This window comes from Glycine soja, chromosome 1 (assembly GCF_004193775.1).
Source record: "Glycine soja cultivar W05 chromosome 1, ASM419377v2, whole genome shotgun sequence".
In the NCBI taxonomy this organism is placed as follows: Eukaryota; Viridiplantae; Streptophyta; class Magnoliopsida; order Fabales; family Fabaceae; genus Glycine; species Glycine soja.
This window is the reverse complement of record NC_041002.1, coordinates 30,444,525-30,461,307: the sequence shown is the minus strand read 5'-3', so window position 1 is coordinate 30,461,307 and position 16,783 is coordinate 30,444,525. Positions and strand designations below refer to the sequence as shown.

The 16,783-nt window shown below is 39.7% G+C and overlaps 1 non-coding gene across 1 annotated transcript; it reads right to left on the bottom strand.

The window, feature by feature from the left end:
• Positions 1-4,186: 4,186 nt before the first annotated feature.
• Positions 4,187-4,293, bottom strand: LOC114368645. The gene has a single exon (XR_003657377.1). It is a non-coding gene; the product is annotated as a small nucleolar RNA R71 (small nucleolar RNA).
• Positions 4,294-16,783: the final 12,490 nt, after the last annotated feature.

The window sequence follows — 16,783 nt, the reverse complement described above, 5'->3', positions numbered from 1 at the left end:
AGTACTGGAGTAGCTGAAGGAGAAGTGTTCATAGTCAGAACTGGGGTGTTCGGGTCCTCTGGTATCTCAAGTATAGGAGTGGAGGGGTCTGCTGCATGCTGAGCTGAGGATAGGTCCACCACTAGTGTGGGTGGATCTGATGTGACCTCTTAGGAGTAGTAGCAACTTCCTGTCTAACCTGTGTCTCACTTGCCTCCTCCTCTACAATGAATGGCTCTGGAATGGTGGCCTCAGATGACGCCTACTCTACATGTTGTGGTACCTAGGCTGTGGGACCTTCATCTTCCCTATGAAGAGAAGGTTGGGCCCCAAGCCAGGCTACCCTCTCCAGAAACTACTCAATAGATGGAATGGATCCTGGAGGAGCCATCACCTGTAAACTCTGAAGTAAAATGATTTGTCCCTGATGAATGCTCTGAAGCATGGTTGCAAAGCGCTAAGAATCAATCTGAACTGGGATTGAAGGAGCTGCTGGAGTAGGAGCTGCAGATGTGGAAGGAAGATCAGCTGGCCTCGCCCTCGCCCTCCTAGCCCCTCGGATAGAAACTGTCAGATCCATTAAGATTCCAACAGTTCTTCCTGATGTAGGCCAAGTTAATGACCAGGCTCAGGCGATCAAAAGTGAGGAAACCCAAGTCTAGAAGAGTTAGACTGGGATATAGAAGTCATCTGGCCAGAAATGAGAGCTCCTATGTCCATATCCATGTGAGAGACTAGGCCAAAGATCAGCCTAGCTCTGTCCATTGTCAGGTCAGATGTGAGAGATGTGGGGGCCAGTGATGTGTCATTATTTTCTCATATTTCTTAACCTTTTTTGTCACCAATTTAATTACTGATTAACTCTAATTGTCAAATTTATTATTCAGTTTTATCAATTGGGCTCACTTGAGTAATTTGGTGTTTTTAATTCAATTTTAAGATAATTATAAGCAATTGGGCTAAGCCAGATTGGACTTGAAGAGAGAAAATAATTTTATTAGATTTCGTCTAATTTCATTTTATTGCGTTCAGTTTTTATTTAGTATTTTTATTTCGTTTTAGGCCAAAAATAATGTAATCAGACCCAGTGACTTTGAGTGACCCTTATAAATAGCAGCTTTGGGATTCATGTGGAGGGGATTCTGTGATAATACCATTCTATCATTCAGGAGTTTTAGGGTTTTACGTTTGGAGCTTTGTATTACTGTTCATGTGAATGCAATTTCGTTTTTCTGTTCCTTCTTCTGCCTTTAGCTTCATTTTCGTTTCTGCCTTTAGCTTCATTTACGTTTCTGCTTCTAGTTTCATTTACGTTTTCTGCTTTTGTTGGACTTATGGAAGGCTAAATTTCTAGTGTTTTTTCCCTCTGAGGATGAAGCATAACTCTCTTTGAGGTTATGTTTTTAATATTGCTCTCCTATCGGTTTTCCCTTCACCAATTAACCCACATGCGTTGTGTTAATCTGTGCACGCGTCGTGTTCGATTAATTACCTCTGTGCTTAAATTACGTTCGTGCTTAATGAACAACGGGTTAATTGGTGTATGTGTTGCTTAATCACATACTGACAACCCTAAATTGATTTTCGCTTAGTAAATTAAATTAGGGTTGGATTAAGTGGTTAACTGCCAGGGGTGAAATCCTCATAACCTAGGATAAGAGAATGGCTTCTAAATCAGAGGAAACAACACGTTTTAAATACTATTAATTTCGTATTCCAATCTGCTTGTTCTTAATTTCACAAAACAAACACCCCCCCCCCCCCCAATTGTTATATGATGGAAGCTTGCTTGTGGGGCTTCTATGGAGGCTGGATCTTTGAGCTTCAATGAGGTCCTTTAATGGTGATTTTCCACCATGGAGATGCAGCGGAAGACAAAGCAGAAGAGGTGAGAGGAGGCGCCATCCACTAGGGAATAAGCCATGGAAGAAGGAGCTTCACCACCAAGATGAGCCTTGGATAAGAAGCTTGGAAGGATGCTTCAATGGAGGAAAAGAAAGAGGGAGAGAAAGAGAGAGGGGGGACCACGAAATTGAAGGAATAAAAGAGGGAGAGAAGTGGAACTTTGAAGTGTGTCTCACAAAACTCTCATTCATCAAAGTTAGAACAAGTGTTACACATGTTTCTATTTATAGACTAGGTAGCTTCCTTGAGAAGCTTTCTTGAGAAAACTTCCTTGAGAAGCTTCTTTGAGAAAACTTCCTTGAGAAGCTAGAGCTTAGCTACACACACCCTTCTAATAACTAAGCTCACCTCCTTGAGAAGCTTCCTTGAAAAGATTCCTAAAAAAGCTAGAGCTTAGCTACACACACCTCTCTAATAGCTAAGCTCACCTCCTTGAGATGAGAAGCTAGAACTTAGCTACACACCCCCTATAATAGCTAAGCTCACCCCCATGAAAAAATACATGACAATACAAAAAAAATGTCCCTACTACAAAGACTACTCAAAATGCCTCGAAATACAAGGCTAAAACCCTATACTACTAGAATGGCCAAAATACAAGGCCTAAACGAAGGAAAAAAACCTATTCTAATATTTACAAAGATAAGCGGACTCATACTTAGCCCATGGGCTCAAAATCTACCCTAAGGCTCATGAGAACCCTAGGGCCTTCCCTTGGATCTCTGGCCCAATCTACTTGGATTCTTCTATCCAATGCCCTTGCGGGGTAGGATTGCATCATTATTGTTATAACAAAGCATATTATGAACATTTGGTCAGTCATTGCTCGTTGGGAAATGACCTAGGATCAATTCCTAGTTACTGCATTTTAATGTTTATTTGATTTGGGTACAGCCTCGATCAAATTTGGTGCCGTTGCCGGGGAGCAGTGGTCCAAAAGTTCATAATAGCTAGTGATTTGTGCTTTGTGTTTAGTTGTTTTACGATTAATTCTTTTGTTAGTGTGTTGTGTTAGTGCGTTGTTCTGTTTTATTTGATGTTCTGTTTTGCAATTTAGTAGTACCCCTTGTTCAGCGCTTCCCCTATTTCAGTTTTATGTTTTGCTGAGAATAATGCTTAGTGACGGAATTAGAGACTGATTATGTGTTACTGTTCACACAGCATTACATTAGTGACTGAATTAGTGACTGTTGTTGACAATTTAATTGGTGATTTTTGTTTTGATAGTTAGGGTTGTTATTTTTGGCTGAATTTTGGTGTGGTAGGTTCTTTTAACTCATATTTTGTGTGAAAAATACCAGGAACACTTGGTGTGCCCAGATTTGAGAGATTCAAAAAAAAATTGAGAACTTGTGTTTAGCAAAACTTCAAACGACCATAACTTTTTCTCCATGTATCAGAATGACTATTATTATATATGTATTTAGGGTAGAAAAAAATTTCCCATACCGTGGCAGCCAGCTGTAGGAGGTCTCTAACTATCCAAAATCGCCTGTTTACTAGTTTTTTTTTTTATTATTTTTCAAGTTTTATTGTTTTATTTTTCTAAACTTTCCTTAGGTAGTTTCCATAGTTAGACTTTGAATTTTTGTCTGAAAATTTTTGTGCTATCTTTTCATGATTTTAGGGTGTTGCTCACAAAATTTCAATTCATTTGGATATCATTTGATGGTAGCTGTAGTTCAAACCTACATTGTTACTTGCATAAGAAGGCAACTAGTTGTGCATGCTGAATGTAGTGTGTGACTAGAGGCAATCCATCTGACTTACAACCCTTTGATCCTGAAATAGATAGAACATTTCATAGATTAGTTAGGCATAGTGTGCATCCTACTCTCCCTGAACATTTTGTGCCTTTTGAACATCCTGAGCATTCTGTTACTAGTGAGTCTGTGCATTCTGTGGTTGGTGATTTTGAACATCCTGATTTTGAGCATTCTGATTTTGCGCATTCTAAAAATATGGCTCAACCTCCACCTCGTGAGAGGACTCTAAGGGAAATGGCTGCACCTGATTTCACTTATGAAAGCTTATGCATTCAATACCCTGATGAGGATGTCCCAAGTTTCATGGTCTTGCAAGTGAAGACCCTCATAAACATCTGAAAGAATTCCATATTGTCTGCTCTACCATGAAACCTCCAGATGTCCAAGAAGATCACATCTTTCTTAAGGCCTTTCCTCATTCTTTAGAGGGAGTGGCAAAGGACTGGCTATATTACCTTGCTCTGAGGTCCATCACGAGCTGGGATGACCTCAAGAGAGTATTCTTAGAAAAAAATTTCCCTGCTTCCAGGACCACGACCATCAGAAAGGATATTTCAGGCATTAGACAACTCAGTGGGGAGAGCCTTTATGAATACTGGGAGAGATTTAAAAAACTATGCGCCAGTTGCCCTCACCACCAAATTTCTGAGCAACTTCTTCTCCAATATTTTTATGAAGGACTCAGTAACATGGAGAGAAGTATGATTGATGCTGCCAGTGGTGGAGCCCTTGGAGACATGACCCCTGCTGAAGCCAGGAATTTAATTGAGAAGATGGCTTCCAACTCCCAACAATTTAGTGCCAGAAATGATGTTATTGTCATTAGAGGAGTGCATGAAGTAACCACGAATTCATCTTCATCAGCTGAAACTAAGAAGCTTGAAGGTAAACTAGATGCCTTGGTTAACCTGGTAACCCAGCTGGCCTTGAATCAGAAATCTGTACCTATAGCAAGAGTCTATGGTTTATGCTCCTCTGTCGACCACCATACAGACCTTTGCCCTTCTATGCAGCAACCTGGAGCAATTGAGCAGCCTAAAGCTTATGCTGCAAACATTTACAATAGACCTCCTCAACCTCAGCAGCTAAATCAATCACAACAGAAAAATTATGACCTCTCCAGCAACAAATACAATCTCGAATGGAGGAATCACCCTAATCTCAGATGGTCTAGCCCTCAACAACAACAACAACAGGAGCCTGCTCCTTCCTTCCAAAATGTTGATGGTCCAAGTAGACCATACGTTCCTCCTCCAATACAACAGCAGCAATAGCCCCAGAAACAGCAAACAGTTGAGGCCCCTCTGCAACCTTCCCTTGAAGAACTTGTGAGGAAAATGACTATGCAAAACATGCAGTTTCAACAAGAGACCAGAGCCTCCATTCAGAGTTTAACTAATCAGATGGGACAATTGGCTACACAATTAAATCAACAACAGTCCCATAATTCTGACAGATTACCTTCTCAATCTTTCCAGAATCCTAAATATGTGAGTGCCATTACATTGAGGTCGGGAAAGCAGTATCAAGGACCTAAACCAGTAGCATCTTCCTCATCCGCAAATGAACCTGCCAAACTTCACTCTACTCCAGAAAAAGATGATGACAAAAATTTAAAGAGTAAGTTGCCTAAAAATTTCTGTGCCGGTGAATCTTCTATTGGTAATTCTGACTTGCAGCAGCATATCCCTCTCCCATTCCCTCCAAGAGCAATTTCCAACAAAAAAATGGAAGAGGCAGAGAAGGAGATCTTGGAAACATTTAGAAGAGTAAAGGTAAACATACCTCTACTGGATGCAATAAAGCAAATTCCAAAATATGCTAAATTCTTGAAAGAGTTGTGCACTCATAGGCGGAAGCTTAAAGGAAGTGAAAGAATTAGCATGGGCAGAAATGTCTCCGCATTGATTGGTAAATCTGTTCCCCAAATCCCTGAAAAATGTAAGGATCCAGGTACATTCTGCATATCTTGTATTATAGGGAACAGTAAGTTTGACAATGCCATGCTAGATTTAGGAGCTTCTGTTAGTGTTATGCCTCTATCTATTTTTAATTCTCTATCTCTAGGTCCTTTGCAGTCAACTGATGTGGTGATTCATTTAGCTAATAAAAGTGTTGCCTATCCTACTGGTTTCATAGAGGATGTCTTAGTTAGAGTTGGTGAACTGATTTTCCCTGTTGATTTTTATATTTTGAATATGGAGGAGGGATTTTCTCAAGGGTCAGTTCCCATCATTCTAGGCAGACCTTTTATGAAAACTGCTAGAACTAAGATAGATGTATATGCAGGCACACTATCTATGGAGTTTGGTGATATAACTGTTCATTTTAATATTGTCGATGCTATGAAACACCCATCTGAAGATCTTTCTGTATTTTGTGCTGAAATAATTGACCATATTGTTGATGAATACATGATTGATCTTCATTCTAATCTGCATGTCTGTCACTCTTCATGCATTGAATCTGAATTTGTATTTGATCATATGTATGAATTTGATGCTGAGAGTGAATCTGAATTTGATATTGATTACATGTCTGGTGATGTTTTACCTCTTGAGATTGATTTTCTAGAGTCTGATAGAACTAACCATGCTTCAGGAAGTTCATATACCTCTGACTTTCTTTATGAGGTACAGGCTAAGAAACCATCTCTTTCTACCACTATCCAGCCGCCCACACCAGAGTTGAAGCCTCTGCCATCAAATTTAAAATATGCTTACTTGGATGATAGCAAAATTTTTCCAGTAATTATATCTGCCTCCCTTGTTGATGAGTAAGAGAAGAAGCTGTTATCAATTCTCAAGAAGCATAAGAAGGCTGTAGGCTGGACCCTGGCGGACATTCTTGGTATTAGCCCATCCACATGTATGCATCGGATAAATTTAGAGGATGGGGCTAAACCAGTAAGACAACCACAGAGAATACTCAACCCGATGATTCTTGATGTAGTGAAGAAGGAGGTAACCAAGCTTTTGCAAGCTAGAATCATTTATCCTATCTCTGACAGCCAATGGGTGAGTCCCGTCCAGGTAGTCCCGAAGAAAACCGGTCTCACCGTGATAAAAAATGAGAAGGAGGAGCTGATTCTTACTCGAGTGCAGAACAGTTGGAGAGTCCGCATCGACTATAGGAGGCTGAACCAGGTTACCAAAAAGGACCATTTTCCCCTGCCATTCATTGACCAGATGCTTGAACGCTTGGTAGGTAAATCTCACTACTGTTTCCTTGATGGTTTTTCTGGTTATATGCAAATCACTATTGCTTCTGAGGATCAGAAAAGACCATATTCACCTGCCCCTTCAGCACTTTTGCCAATTGGAGGATGCCTTTCAGCCTGTGCAATGCCCCTGGTACCTTCCAGCGGTGCATGATCAGTATTTTCAGTGATTTTTTAGAAAATTGCATAGAGGTGTTTATGGATGATTTCACTGTATACAGATCCTCTTTTGATGTTTGTCTGGATAGTCTGGAAAAGGTTTTCAATAGATGCATTGAAACCAACCTTGTTCTAAATTTTGAAAAATGTCATTTTATGGTTGAGCAAGGTATAGTTTTAGGCCACATTATTTCCAATAAGGGCATTGAAGTAGATCCTGCAAAAATTTCTGTTATTTCACAATTGCCTTACCCCTCTTGCGTGCGAGAGGTGCGATCTTTTCTTGGTCATGTAGGATTCTACAGGCGCTTTATCAGAGATTTTAGCAAAGTAGCCCTTCCACTATCCAACTTGTTGCAAAAGGAGGTGGAATTTGACTTTAATGATAAATGCAAAGAGGCTTTTGATTGCCTCAAAAGAGCACTGACTACCACCCCCATCATCCAGGCACCCGACTGGACAGCCCCTTTTGAGCTTATGTGTGATGCATCAAATTATGCATTGGGGGTTGTCCTTGCTCAGAAAATTGATAAATTGCCTAGGGTGATATATTATGCTTCTAGGACTTTAGATGTTGCCCAAGCGAATTATACTACTACTGAGAAAGAGCTACTAGCCATAGTTTTTGCTCATGAAAAATTTCGTTCTTATTTGCTTGGTAATCACATTATTGTTTATACTGACCATGCAGATCTAAAGTAGTTGTTGAAGAAGGCTGATTCAAAGCCTAGGTTGATCCGATGGATGCTCTGGCTCCAAGAGTTTGACTTGGAGATCCGTGATAGGAGCGGAGCACAAAATTTAGTTGCTAATCATTTGAGTCGGATCAAACGTGTGTCTGATGAGGACTCACCCATTCGAGATGATTTCCCGGATGATCATTTGTATATATTGTACAGTATTTATGATTCTTTTTCTACTCCTTGGTTCGCTAACATTGTAAATTATTTAGTTGCTTCTGTTTTTCCTCCCTTAGCATCTAAGGCTCAAAAAGATAAAATTAAAAGTGATGCTAAGCATTTTATTTGGGATGACCCCTACTTGTGGAAATTGTGTAGTGATTAGGTCATTAGATGATACATTCCAGATCATGAGACTGACTCAATCCTGCAGTTCTATCATTCTTCCGCACCGGGAGGTCATCTGGGTGTTCAAAGGACAGGTCGCAAAGTTCTTGACCGTGGCTTTTATTGGCCCACCATCTTTAAAGATGTGTGGAAGACTTGTAGCACTTGTGAGCAGTGTCAGAGAGCAGGAAGTGCACTTACATGGCGACAAAAAATGCCTCAGCAACCCATGCTATTATGTGAGGTGTTTGATGTCTAGGGCATAGATTCCATGGGCCCTTTTCCTGTCTCTTTTGGTTATGTTTATATTTTCCTTGCAGTTGATTATGTTTCAAAATGGGTGAAAGCCAAGCCCACTAGAACTAATGATGCTAAGGTTGTTGTAGATTTTGTCAGATCTAATCAATTTTGCAGGTTTGGAGTACCTAAAGCAATTGTTAGTGATCAAGGAACCCATTTTTGCAACAAATCAATGCATGCCTTGCTTAAAAAGTACGGGGTTGTACACAGGGTATCCACACCATACCACCCCCAAACCAATGGACAGGCAGAAATTTCTAACAGAGAGATCAAGAGAATTTTAGAGAAGATTGTGCAGCCAAGTAGGAAAGATTGGAGTACCAGGCTTGATGATGCTCTTTGGGCACATAGGACTGCCTACAAAGCACCCATAGGAATGTCTCCTTATCAGGTTGTCTTTGGGAAGGCATGTCATCTTCCAGTGGAGATTGAGCACAAAACATGCTGGGCAGTGAAGACCTGCAACTTCTCTATGGATCAAGCTGGTGAGGAAAGAAAGTTGCAACTGAGTGAGTTAGATGAGATCCGCCTAGAAGCGTATGAGAATGCCAAGTTCTACAAAGAAAAGACCAAGAAGTTCCATGATAGCATGATAATTAAGAAGGACTTCATAGTTGGGCAAAACGTGTTATTGTATAATTCTAGGCTTGGACTCATGAGTGGTAAGTTGAGGTCTAAGTGGATTGGTCCTTTTGTTGTTACTAATGTTTTTCCTTATGGTACAGTTGAGATCAAAAGTGACTCCACAAACAAGAGCTTCAAGGTCAATGGACACCAACTTAAGCCATTCCTCACAAACCCTTCTTTAGTGGACGCAGTGGTGGAAGAGACTTCCTTACTCCACCCTACTTTTCCTCCACCATGACTTACGGAGTTCTTCTTTTTTTGTCTCCTTCTTTACTTTTGACGCACTTGTCCAATTTTATTGATTGATCTGATTGCTTTGAATCTTGTGATAGTGCCACATTGAGGACAATGTGTTGTTTAAGTGCGAGGGGGGGGGGAGGTTGTTCTTTGTTTGAGTTTTGTTTTTCTAGGTTAAATTTGTGTTAAAATTGTTATGTTGGGTTTTACGTTTTGTGTACAACATTGCATGTTTCTCTTTGAATTTTGGGTTATGTACAGTAAATGGGTAATTGTTTTCAAAATAGGAGTTTCTTGGCATTTTGTGAATTGAAATCCTTGCCTTCTCTACATGTCAAGTTAGTTATGAACGGTCAAATTGAAAGTGATAAATTCACCATTGGTGAGATTTTGAGCCATCATTGTTTATTTTATTTGGTGTGCTTTACCCCATTGATTACTTGCACAATAGCCTTGGCTTGATTCTTGTTGATACTTCTTGGTTCACATGCATGTTGGGAGATGATTTAGGCATTTTATTCTTATAAGCCTCTAGCCAAATGAGCCTACCTTGAATTAATTCCTTTGATAGCCCTTTTGAGCCTTGTTTCCCTTTCCTTGTTTTGAAGCTCACTACAAGCCTTAAGTGAAAAACCATGATATCACCTTACCCTTAAGGAATTTTGGAGCTTTGAAATTGTTTTGGGAATAAGTGTGGGGGGGGGGGGGTATGTTTCATTGGAAGATATGATTTTTGGCCATGCTTAATGTTTTATTTTGGCCATGCTTGATTTATATATATATTGCCTAGTTCTTGCATTAAAAATTCAAAATACTTTCAACTGCTGCAAATTCGTACTGTTAAAAAGAAAAAGAAGAAGAAGAAGAAGTGAAGCTGAATAAATGAGGTCTTGTTTTGAGGACTTGATTTGGATTGAAGCCTTGGTTGATTTTGTTGATATTAGAGGGTTTGGGTTTACTACTTGTGCTTCATTTCCACTTATTCCCCATCGCTCCTCTATTCATGTAGGGTTTTAGCTACTTATCCCATACTTCCCTCTACCTTGTCCTTGGCCCCATTACAAGCTTTAAAGACCTTTTGATCCTCATGTGTATGCGTTTGTCAAGTTTTTTTTGTCAATTTTAGAATTTTTCCAAGTCTATGTGGTGTTTGTTTTCAATGGTGTTTTGAGAGTAAACAGTAGCCTAGACACTTGAGAGATAGAGTGAATATCTTGTGAGGCTATATCACTTATATTTGAGCTGATTGACTACCTGACCATGTTTGAGATGCTTGGATGATTTTCATAACTATCTTGATTCTTTAATTCATTACACATTGGATATTACCTATTCCTTTCATTCCCTGAGACTCAGTGAGAAATATGTAATTGCTTTGGAGTTTGTTTATCTCTCTTTAATGTCTCTAGATTTGTCTTTGCTTTGTTTTTAATTTTGCCCAGGAGTGCAAAAAGCTAAGTGTGGGGGATTTTTATGTGTCATTATTTTCTCCTATTTCTTAACCTTTTTTGTCACCAATTTAATTACTGATTAACTCTAATTGTCAAATTTATTGTTCAGTTTTATCAATTGGTCCCACTTGACTAATTTGGTGTTCTTAATTCAATTTGAGGATAATTATAAGCAATTGGGCTGAGCCAGATTGGACTTGAAGAGAGAAAAAAATTTTATTAGATTTTGTCTAATTTCATTTTATTGCGTTCAGTTTTTATTTAGTATTTTTATTTCGTTTTATGCCAAAAATAATGTAATCAGGCCTAGTGACTTTGAGTGACCCTTATAAATAGCAGCCTTGGGATTCGTGTGGAGGGGATTCTGTGATTCTACTATTCTATTATTCATAAGTTTTAGGGTTTTACGTTTGGAGCTTTGTATTATTGTTCACGTGAATGCAATTTCATTTTTTGTTTCTTCTTCTGCCTTTAGCTTCATTTTCGTTTTTGCCTGTAGCTTCATTTTCGTTTCTGCCTTTAGCTTCATTTACGTTTCTGCTTCTAGTTTCATTTATGTTTTCTGCTTTTGTTGAACTTAGGGAAGGCTAAATTTCTAGTGTTGTTTCCCTCTAAGGATGAAGAGTAACTCTCTTTGAGGTTCTATTTTTAATGTTGCTCTCCTATCGGTTTTCCCTTCACCAATTAACCCACATGTGTTCTGTTAATCCTTGCACGCTTCGTGTTTGATTAATTACCTCTGTGCTTAAATTACATTCGTGCTTAATGAACAACGGGTTAATTGGTGTATGTGTTGCTTAATCACATATTGACAACCATAAATTGATTTTCGCTTAGTAAATTAAATTAGGGTTGGATTAAGTGGTTAACTGCCAGGGGTGAAATCCTCATAACCTAGGATAAGAGAATGGCATCTGAATCAGAGGAAACAACACGTTTTTAATATTATTAATTTCCTATTTCAATCTGCTTGTTCTTAATTTCACAAAACAAACACCCCCCCAATTGTTACTGTTATAACAAAGCATATTATGAACATTTGGTCAGTCATTGCTCGTTGGGAAACGACCTAGGATCACTTCCTAGTTACTACATTTTAATGTTTATTTGATTCGGGTACGGCCTTGATCAGCCAGGTTGGAGTATGAGAGAACACTCCACACCTGGGCTAAAGTTGTCAAATCCTTCCTCAGGATCCTCCCAAGATGGCCCTCAACGTTCAAGATGAACCCTCGGCCTGGTATGCATAGGGCAACCTCAATCTCCCTAGGATCTAAAGGCAGTCTGCAGTATCTGGAGTATGTGGGCAACGTCTCACCCTCTGCCAACACCACAGGTGTCTCTAGGAATGTGTTGAGGCTGTCAGCATTGATCTTCACTAGATGGCCTCTAACCCTGGATTGCTTTGGTGAAGGACCTTCAAAGTTGTATAGGTTTGCATAGAACTCTTTCACCAAAGCCACATCTATGCTCCCATCAACCAAATTGGTGAGGTGTTTATGGAGATTACGCCTCTCCAACTTAGTCTTAAAATCATCAAACTCAATGTGGTAGAGCTTCACCTTCCTCTCTGGCAAGATGTTTCTGCCTAATACATTATCCGTGTACCAGTTCCATGCATCTAAGAAGTGAAATCTCCTTGTATCATATTGAGTTGTGGGTCTTGAACTGATACTCTTGTGTTTCCTAGAGGCCATTTTCAAATAAAGGGACCAAACAGTTATCAGGACACAAGTTATTCAAATTCAAAAACTGAAAAAGGCATTGGTGGCTTAGCGAGACATGGTCCGCTTAGCTTGCCTTCACAAAATACACACTACCGCTTAGCGACACGTAGGGCCACTTAGCGGATATTGCAGAAAATTATGCTTCTACATAATCGGCTTAGCTGGCATCTGCCCACTAAGCCTAATGATTGCCGCAACAGATGTGCGCTAAGCTCAGCAAGGTTGCACTTAGCGGCACCATGAAATTCAGAAAATTCACTAAGTATATGGGCTTAGTGAGCAAGGCTCGCTTAGCCCAATGGTTGCCGCAAAGAAATGAGCTTAGCCGAGATAGGCTCAGCTTAGCGTGTGGCTTTCAACAAAAAAAATTGACTAAGTTACCTGGGCTTAGCGATTCAGCCTCGCTTAGCCATAGGCATTTCAGCAAGAGGATGACTGTTCATCCTCAAAAGATGAACTCGCTTAGCGCGATAGTCGCGCTTAGCGAGTTCATCGCGTTTTCCAGAAAAAACACAAAAAATGAACTTCATTTTCTTCTCCTTTTGAGCCTCTAAAAGGAATTATCAAACATGCAAGATAATCAAAAATATCTACACAGCAAAACCATATATAAAGTCCTAATTTTTACCTAATCCAATATCATGAAAACCCTAAAGATTGAAAGCTAAAATCAATGGTTTCCTACCCTAAGGTTCAACAAAATAAAAGAATAAAGGGGGTAAGGAACTTACTTGTTGATGCAATCCTCCCTAGGAAGGGACCAATCACTAGAGCCATGAGCAAGAGGCTCCAAGAGGATTGGGCTAGAGCTGCTGAAGAAGGCCCTAGGGTTCTCATGAACCTCAGGGTAGATTTCTGAGCCCATGGGCCAAGGTTGGGTCCAATTATCTTTGTACATATTAGACTAGGATGTCATTATATTTGGTCCTTGTATTTAGGGCTCCATAATGTAGGTAGGGTACCCTAGAAATATAGGATTTTTCAGCCCTTATATTTTAAGGCACCTAGACTAGTTTTTGTACTAGGGGTAGTTTTGTAATTTCACATGCACTAGGTGAATATTTGATGTGTGTGGTTGGAAATAAGTTGAATTGAATTGGTAGAAGCCCAATCCAATTAAATTTTAGAGGGGGAGGTGAGCATTTTCTTACTACACCCCATTGCCACATCATATAGTCACACTTTGTGCATGTCCTTCATGCTTTACATGCCTCATGACACCTTAGCACACTTAGTGGAGAATCTTGAAATTGATCTTGGATTAGTTGGCTGAACCATAACTAAAATTCACTAATCATAATTAGTGAAATTTTGGCTCCAATGTTTGGCTCCACAAAGTCAAGTTTGGCTCCATTGGAGCTTGTAGGCCTAGGATCTTGGAAGATGAATGGCAGTGGAATGGAAAAGAAATAGAGAGAGAGGAGACGCCACTTCAAGGAGAAGATGAGTCTAGAAGAAGCTCACCACCATAGGAAGCCATGGATAAGAGCTTGGAGGAAGAAGGAGATGAATGAAGGGAAAGGAAGAAAAGAGCACGAAATTTTGTGCTCTAAAAGAGCTCTGAAATCTGAAGTTTAATTTTCAAATGATCAAAGTTGAAAAAATGCACACACATGGCCTCTATTTATAGCCTAAGTGTCACACAAAATTGGAGGGAAATTTGAATTTCTATTCAAATTTCACTTGAATTTGAAATTGAATTTGTGGAGCCAAATTTTGGAGCCAAAATTTCACTAATAATGATTAGTGAATTTTAGCTATGGTTCAGCCCACTAATCCAAGATCAAGTCCCAGATTCTCCACCAAGTGTGCTTAGGTGTCATGAGGCATGTAAAGCATCAAGGACATGCACAAAGTGTGGCTATATGATGTGACAATGGAGTGTAACAAGAAAATGATCATGTCCCCCTCTAAAATTTAATTGGATTGGGCTTCTCCCAATTCAATTAAATTTATTTCCAACCACACACATCAAATATTCACTTAATGCATGTGAAATTACAAAACTACCCCTAATACAAAAAAACTAGTCTAGGTGCCCTAAAATACAAGGGTTGAAAAATATTATTGTTCTAAGGTACCTTACCTATATTATGGAGCCCTAAATACAAGGCCCAAAAATAATGAAACCTTAATCTAATATGTACAAAGATAAGCGGATTCATACTTAGTCCATGGGCCCGATATCTACCCTAAGGCTCATGAGAACCCTATGGCCTTCTCTTGCATCTCTGGCCCAATCTTCTTGGAGTCTTCTATCCAATGCCCTTACATGGTAGAATTGGATCACGCTTAGCGAGTTCTGCAAATCAAAATACCTACAACTCTCGCTAAGCTTTTTTTTGGGCTGGCTTAGCTAAAATAATGCATCTTGATTACAGACGGGTAGGCACTTAGCGAATTATGGATCGCGTAGCGTTGCTATGGCCGCAAGAAATTGGGCTTAGCTGGTATGAGTTTCGCTTAGCTCAATGAAACCCAATTCTGGCCGCAAGGAAATGAGCTTAGCAACGATGTGTCGTGCTTAACCAGTGAATGCAATGTGCTTAATGAGCAGGCTATCGCTTAGCCCAATTCAGATCGAATTGAAATGGGCTTAGCTCAGCCTTGGCCAACTTAGCGGACCAAATCAACCTGAGATGCAAGGGTTGAGTGCTAAGCGCTAGAGACTCTCGGCATAGCGCATGACCAAAGATGCGCTTAGCACGAGGCTTGCGCTTAGCGAAAAGACTGTTTTTCAGAAGAAGAAAAATTTCTAAGTTATAACTCTATCTTTTTCTCATGAAGTTTGAAACCCTTATATCTATCATTTAAAAACAAGCTGATATACCCCAATGTACTGATTATGAAGCAAGTTCCACATTAAGCAATGCATAAAAGAAAAGGAAAGCAGAAATTAGAACTGGGTTGCCTCTCAGGAAGCGCTTCTTTAACGTCATTAGCTTGACGCTTTTACCTCAATGGGTGATATCATGTTTTGGTTCTTACTTCTAGAACCTCCTTACCCATTTTCGTTACCTGTAAGCAAACATTTTGTTCTGGAGCAGGCTTGTCTTCAACAAATAAATCAAAATCAATTTTCTGATCTTCAAAGCCCAGCTCCAGCTTCTTTCTCCCCATATCAACTATGCAGCTTGCAGTTAACATGAATGACCTTCCCAATATTACGGGAATGTCATTATCTTCACAGATATCCGTTACCACAAAATCTGCAGGGAAGATAAAATGTTTTACTCTGACTAGCACATCTTCAATTACTCCATAAGGTCTAGTAATGGAGCGGTCAGCAAGTTGTAAAGTCATCCTAGTGGGCATGATCTCCAACTCTCCCAACCTTCTGCACATGGAGAGTGGCATTAAGTTAATGCTGGCTCTCAGATCAATAAGAGCCTTTCCCACAGTGACTTCTCCAATCGAACAAAGAATGGTTACACTCCCAGGGTCTTTATGCTTGGGTGGAAGGATCTTTTGAATCACAGCACTACAATTTCCTTCCACAAAAATGTTTTCCTGGTGAATATACTTGTGTTTCCTTGTTAACATATCCTTTAAAAACTTGGAGTAGAGTGGCATTTGCTGTAAAGCTTCTCCGAAGGGCATGGTTATTTCCAGTTTCCTGAAAATATCTAAAAATCTCGCCAAATGGCGGTCCTTCTCCTTCTTGGAAGGTACCACAGGATATGGTACTTCCGCACCTTCATTCACAACTTTTTCTCTTTTCTTCTCTCTAGCTTGTTCACTTCTACTCCTCTCCTCATTCTTATTTTTTTCATCTTTTTCAATTTTTTCATTTTCTTTTTCTTTTTCTACTTCATTTTATTTTCTTGGTCATTTAATTCTTTTGTCTTGACCATTATTTGTTTTTCTTTTTCTGATTACTTTCACCTCTCACATCATCTTTCTTTTCATCAGTACCTTTCTTTTCAGCAGCTTTCTTCTTGGATACAACACTATCCTCATCCTCCGCCTCCACAAACCTCTTACTCCTTGTCATCACAGCTTTACATTCCTCCTTGGGATTCTTTTTTGTATTCGCCACAAAACTGTTGGATGACTTGTCAGCTATCTGCTTGGCCAGTTGTCCCACCTGGACCTCAAGGTTTTCAGTGCTGACTCAGTGCTTTTATGACTTGACATTGTTACTTGCATAAACTGAGTCAACGTCTCCTCCAGCTTAGTAGTCCTCTGAAAGATGTTAGGCCCTTGTTGAATTGGCCTGTTAGAAGGTCCACCTTGGTCTTTGTTGAATTGATTTCCAAGGTGTGATCTCCACTGTCCTTGTTGATTATAAGGACCCTGCTGGAAGCCTGAGAATCCTCATTGAGTATATCCTTGTCTCTGTTGA